The sequence below is a fragment of the Limulus polyphemus genome, unplaced genomic scaffold, assembly GCF_000517525.1.
Source record: "Limulus polyphemus unplaced genomic scaffold, Limulus_polyphemus-2.1.2 Scaffold291, whole genome shotgun sequence".
Classification (NCBI taxonomy): domain Eukaryota; kingdom Metazoa; phylum Arthropoda; class Merostomata; order Xiphosura; family Limulidae; genus Limulus; species Limulus polyphemus.
The window spans coordinates 224689-231349 of NW_013665901.1; the positions used below are offsets into that span (position 1 = coordinate 224689).

A 6661-nucleotide genomic window follows, 5' to 3' on the forward strand; every position below is an offset into this window, starting at 1 on the left:
AGTTACAATATATGTGGATAGCTTAATTTCATCAGAAGTTAATATTAATTATTTGGAAAAAATTATTGAACATAAAATTCAGAGAGACTTCTCGTGTCTGTAGAAACTAATAATTCATAAAAAAAACTACATTAAAAGATTTTGTAGGTAACACACCGGAAAGCCTCAAATTATTTAGTTTGTTTATCCATAAACGTATTCAGGTGTTTCGGTTTGAAACAAACTACTCTTTTAGCCCTTTTCCTCGATGTTCAGACGTATTCAATTCTGTCTAGCATAAGGGTTAAAGATTTAAACTTTTACTTTAAATGGTTTTCATAACTTTATAAGATGGATCTCTAACATTTTGCGTGAACTTCTTTTCAAATATCTTCAACTTCAAGCTTGGCGTTCTCAGAGGATAATTTTAAACTCTGGTTTACTAGTTCCACTAAATGCTGAATCTCTCTGGAGATTTTAATCACTCCAATTAAAATACACAGTATTGTATATTAAAAAACAAAACAAAATACTTTGTGGTCATAGTAAAAAAAATCCAAGGTTTCTATTCTTTTCTATGATATTCTTGTTTTCGAATAATTTAATTTTCCTGAGTGACTCAGCGCGCTAATTATCTTAGATTAGCTAGTAAAACAAAATGCTTCTCAACTGTGCTATCTTAGTTATAAAATTCATTCATTCATCCATCCGTGCGATTTTGTTACATAACCAACATTTTCTTTGCTAGTTGAGCAAGATCCAAGTTTTTCAAAAATATCCATGAAAGATCGCCTCTCGTTTCCAGAAGTATACTACTTTGATTTTTTATATAATATAGAACTTCTTAACTTAGACTTTTATCACTTGAGAGGAAATTATTGCGTACGATTACTCTGAAATCCTAACTGTTAAATTTTTCATATATTGCTTATGCCATTTTTGGATAGAGGGTTCACAACTCAGTAAAACATACATATTTACTAAGTTTACATTATTACTTGCATTTATTTTATATTTTTGTCCATCAGCATTTGTTGTAATGTGCCCCCCAGTGGCACAGCGGTATGTCCACAGTCTTACAACGCTAGAAACCGGGTTTCAATAACCGTGGTGGGCAGAGCACAGATAGCCCATTGAGTAGCTTTGTGCTTAACTGCCAACAAACAAACAAAGTTGTTCTTATGTCTTGTGGCGTCCACCTAGGTTCTTGACGAGACCGCGTTTAGATGACCGATTGGAGGACTTTTGCGTTTGAGATTAGTTCGCTTTTGATCTTAGCACACTATTTTTGCACATAACATTTCATTAAACTCAAATAACATTTTGATTACAGTTGATTCATTTCATTGTTCATGTTTTGTTCGATTAATAGTATGATGAAGAATTAAAGACTGATCATTTTCCATTCTTTCTAAAAACTGCCTAGCAGACGAATTCTGGTGTAGAATGCATGACATAAAAAAAATATGGAATGTTTCCATTACACACCACCTGTTTCAAAGCCATAATGGACCGATGAAGAAGGTGATAAAAAAACACCTCACCCAAGTGCAATTATTATCACATTCGTTTACGCTTAAATGGAAACAGCGCACCTAGCGACGACTAACCAAAAACAAAATGTTTAATATTGTGTCTACGTTTTACATCAATTTTGCAATAGTAAGTTCCAGCAACCTTCCTTCTTCAGAGATCTGCATTTTCAAAAGCACTCGGGTTATCGAGTTTCTTGTGTTCTGATATATCTATGTTTTTAAACCTACACTACTGATTTTTAATATAATGATAGTAAGTAGCATAATCATACACTTGTAACTTACATCTTTTTATAGATGAAATTCAATTCATAATTAGGCCTTGTTCTCATTTAATGTTTCTTTTTTTGTTTGCTTGTTAATGTTTTATGCGTTTTTCAAGACGATAAAGTCAAAATGATACAGTGTTTACTAAACCGTACAAAACACGTTAACCTAGCGAGCAAGAGGATGCCACTTCTAATACATGCATATCAAACAACACTCTAGTGTTACAACATTTGTTTTTAGAGTTCGAAGTGTTTTTTTTACTTGTTAGGATAACATATAAAAATGTTGTACTGAAATATTTACCTTATCTGATGGCATAATAGCAACAACTTGCTGACCATTTAAACTTAATTAACCTAGTTTACATTATTTCTTTGTGGGTGAACGGGACTCACGCAGATGTACTTGCTAAAGAAAGGAGTACTGTTTTCTCGTGCAGCACGATAGGATTTATGTATTACGTATAGCTCATGGGTAATATATGCGTTAATAGTAAAGTGAGTTAAATTACATCACGATGAACACGTGGTTATAGATATCTTAGTTACATTCTAGGAAAACAACTCAAGTTCTGTTTACTGAATCGTTATATAATTTATTCCTTTGTTTATCTTTAAAATGGAACTTCGGATTGGCTTAAGATTCTAAGAAAAATGTGTAGATTACTGTACAGCATACATGTGTTATTAGGTAACTAATAGGTTTAGGTGAGATTATACATTATTTGAGAAACAGATCTTCACCATCATCCCTCTTTTTTTTTGTCAGGATGAATGAGCAAGTAAGTGAACCGAATACATCGACAAATTATCTAACTTTCTATATATATATTACTTCCTTGAAAAATATCAGTGTTGAAAAAAATATATACTATGTTACAAAAGGTCCAGGAAGAAGTTTGATTAAACATCGTCATGAAAAACGTTTTAAGAACAAGGTTATACATTGTTAATAAAGTATACTAAATAGGTCTGTTGTGAAAGAATATTTTATTCCCATGTGTCATAAAGATTTAAGTTATAAATTATGTTAAAACGTAAAGTATATGATCAGGTTATAGTGCTTTTTGCACATATTTTTACTAAAATATTCATTGCAATCTTGATTTTTCTCTTACGCCTAAAGTGCTTATTGCGCTAATAATTTATACCTAGTTCGCTCTGATTTACACATAACCTGGTTACTTTTTGCTGGCTTAAATCAGTTGAAATGAATATAGTCAAATAGTTAAGGATGTGAGTACAATAAGCTAAAACGACCACCATAAGTCCCCCATATTGTCCATTATCTAGGATAAAAAAATATTTTTCTTCGCTACTAAGTCACTCATGTTAAACTATATACAATTATCTAAAGAACCCAAGATTGTTGGATTTCTTGACCTTAGAGTTATCAAGTGAAAACGGCATCTGTAATAAATAAGTTAATAGTAAGTAGCACGTATAGTATGACAAGTTACTATATAGTAGTTTCAAATTACACAAGCTACGTCAGAGTTTAAAAGGACATATTAAGTGGTAACAAGTATCATTTGACATGCATGTGCCTCTGTTGTAATATACAAAGTACATTGTCCTGCCTTAAAACTATATCATAGTAGCACGATGGACGTCTAAACGGGAAATATTTTAAAAACTTCCTGGTGATTCTTTAAGCTATCTCAATTAAGCGTATAATTCCGTCCATATGAGTTCTGTGTTTAACTAATATTAAACAACACTGAATCCCAGTCATAAATGGAACATATGATATGCCTATTATATAATCAAGAAAGTTCTTACCTTTAATGAATAAGCATGGAATTTTTAATTGATAACAAACGAGAAACAAAGAGAAATTCGTAATTCCAACGTAATGGAATTATTTTGAAGACTACCCTTTGTAACAACAAATCTGATAATTTGGTGCATTTCAGTAAATCATGTTACACCTTTTAAGCAACATAGTCTATTACCTGTGCATTTGCAAGCAACTGTTTTACAAATAACAAATAGCTTAAGTTTTTGTAAAAAAAAAAGGAAGAAATTACGAGAAAATATGCTTGCTTTCAACATTTTACTTGACAAACCTAACCGCTAATTCTACTGTTCCTATCTTATCTCTTTATTCTCAAGTTATGAACTGACCTTCCATGCCTTCCATGGTTTTCTTAATAACGTCGACACAATCCTGAGAAGTCAGTTCCACTTCAAATTCATGCACCTGAAAAAAGAAATCTCAGTGAAAATAATTGCAAATTTGAATGATAAATAAGTTAAGTATTATTTGCTGGAATTATAATTTATTTTTTCGAAATAGTGAAACTTTTTAACATTGAAATGGTAAACAGATTTTTGTTTAAAAAGTGCCCTATGTTATTTCCCTTTTTATGCGATACATAACCATTTATGATTGAAGCTACTTTTAATTAATCCTTAAGAAATTTTGTTGATAAATCGACGGCAAAATATCTAAATATACCATTGATGAAGACAGCAAGATTAAGACGTTGCTTTATAAACACTCTACAAAAATGTTTGATGAAATTTTCATTTTGGTATATTATTAAATCGATACTTTTTATCGACAATGCATAAAGAGAACAGATTCGAAAACACGAGAGTGTTTTGGTACTAAAACTATACTGTCGAATTTCGAAACACTATTCTAAGACAATCCAAAAGAATGTTTTGATACTGAAACTATCCTGTCGAATTTTGAAACAGTATCCTTAGACAATCCAAAATAATTTTGATTTAAGTATTTGAAGTTCTTTTGGTTGGTATAATCTTAAGTTTCCGTAACGTTTTGTGTGTATTATGGTATATGAATAAAAGGTAAGCAGTTTTTAACGACATTTTTTGGCCTAATTTGAACTTACAATCGAAAAAAATACCAAAATGTAATTGTTTTTTCAAATAAACGAATACAATAGAAAAATAAATATACATTAAATACAGGAAATTTGGACACCAACTCCAAAGTATAATGTATTGAAAACTTTACAAATTATTATCTTACCTGTGAAACCATCTTGAATATAGGATGCCGCTGTTGAAAAAGTTTTACACAATTTAGTTGTCAGCCAAAGTGAAGTTATTCGCGCAGGTTGTATGTGACGACTTATATACAAAACCTAAGCTCTGTGGGTGTGGCTTCAATTCAACATTCGGGCTGAAAAGAGGGCGCTAGTATCTAGATGTAACGATTACACCCTAAGCCTGTTACCACAAACTATTTTCATTTGTTACGAGCTTGGGGTATGAGTCGAAACATTGGGGATTGAGTGACACTTTCATTTTGGTTTCCCCCAAGGGGGCTTGATGCATCACTAGGTTTTTCACTGGTTCAGTGTTAAAAAATAATAATAAAGTTTTCTTTTTGCTAGTGTGGTAATTATTTTAGCTTCTTTGTTGCTTGTGTATGTTGCAAAATTAACGTAGTTAAATTTTACAGCTAGTTTATACTGTAGTGTTACTATTGATAACTACAACTGTTGTAATGGATGGTTGATTTGTAATATTGTAGAAACGATATATGATGTAAAACTAAAAGTCAGACTGATTTAAATCTAATGTTACCTGATTTAAAACTAAATCACAACTGAGTTTAATTGTATATGTTTATTATTAGGTATTTAACTATTAAATAGTATTATAAATCTTATGATGATAAAGCCATTTTTAAACTTGAAGATGGAGGAGTAACTTACTGCTCAAATTTATAAAACTAAAAGTTAAATCTAAACATATCACCCTGTTTGTCAATGTTCAAACTAATTTATGAATTCTAGTGGCTTGCAGTTTTTGTCTATGAGAAATTCGTAATTTTAGGGATGGAAACATACATTAGCAGTTACTGAACTATTTATGATAACTCACAACTTTTCATTGCTGTCTTGAGCTGGGTGGCTGAAAAGTGAAAATTCAGAATGCTAATACTGTGGTTTAATACAAAGTGATTCCAAATACGGCTCTTGTTTATTTATTAAAACTTATAAATTTAGACTTGAAAGAGGTGTCATAATCAATCTGAAGGCAATTTAGTATGTCTTAGCTAAAAATTTAAGCTCAGCGGCAGATCTGAGTGCTCACACCGCTAAACAACAGGTTTCGATACTCGTGATGGGCACAGCAGACATTATATAGCTTTGTGCTTAACAGTAAACAAACAAAATTTCATATTATTTAGCCAGAATCTATAAAAAAAAGAGCTACTATTTAGTTTATTTCTGTTATTACCAATAGTATAATTCAAAAAGTTAAGTCATATCAGGAGAACAGCCAGAAAGGTTCGGTGGCGAATGAACACCCAGTATAGAAATAGAAGAAGATCACATTTCACATTTTCGGGGGATTCCCTACTGTAATGCTGGCTAAACTCCTACATCTGTATAAATATAATAGTACTGTCTGTTGCATGTCCATGTAACTACTTCGCAGGGTTTGAATAGATCTTCACCAAATTTGGTATGAAGGTTCATTAGGTCCACGCGGAGGTATATACAAATTTTTAGTTTTGTATTCTGCGGTTTTTATGGGCGTATTTTTACCACTATTTCATCTCCTGTCGATAGAACTTCATCAAATTTGGTGTGGAGGTTCATTAGATCTATGGGGAGATATATAAAAATGTTCAGTCTTGTATTTTGAGTTTTGCTGTTTTTATGGGCGTTTTTGTGTTTTTTACCACTACTTCGTCCCCTGTTGGTGGATCTTCACCAAATTTGGCATGAAGTTTTGTTGGGTCCACGAGGAGATGCATGCTACATTTGTGGTTTCACATTTTGTAGTTTTTTTTACGATTATTATTAGATATTACGTTGACCTGAACAGTTTTCACGGGACAGTCTAATCTATTAATAAGCTTTTTAAATCCATTCCTATTATATTAAATAC

At 31.6% G+C, this 6661-nt stretch overlaps 1 long non-coding RNA gene across 1 annotated transcript in view; it reads right to left on the bottom strand.

Annotated features, from left to right (window-relative positions):
* LOC106457095 overlaps nucleotides 1-4920 on the bottom strand; it is an 11364-nt gene extending 6444 nt beyond the window's left edge. The window contains exons 1-2 of the long non-coding RNA XR_001290679.2: nucleotides 4785-4920; nucleotides 3911-3986 (exon numbers count right to left, since the gene is read on the bottom strand). This is a non-coding gene — a long non-coding RNA (uncharacterized LOC106457095). The remainder of the gene's footprint in view (nucleotides 1-3910; nucleotides 3987-4784) is intronic.
* Between the last annotated feature and the right edge of the window lie 1741 nt (nucleotides 4921-6661).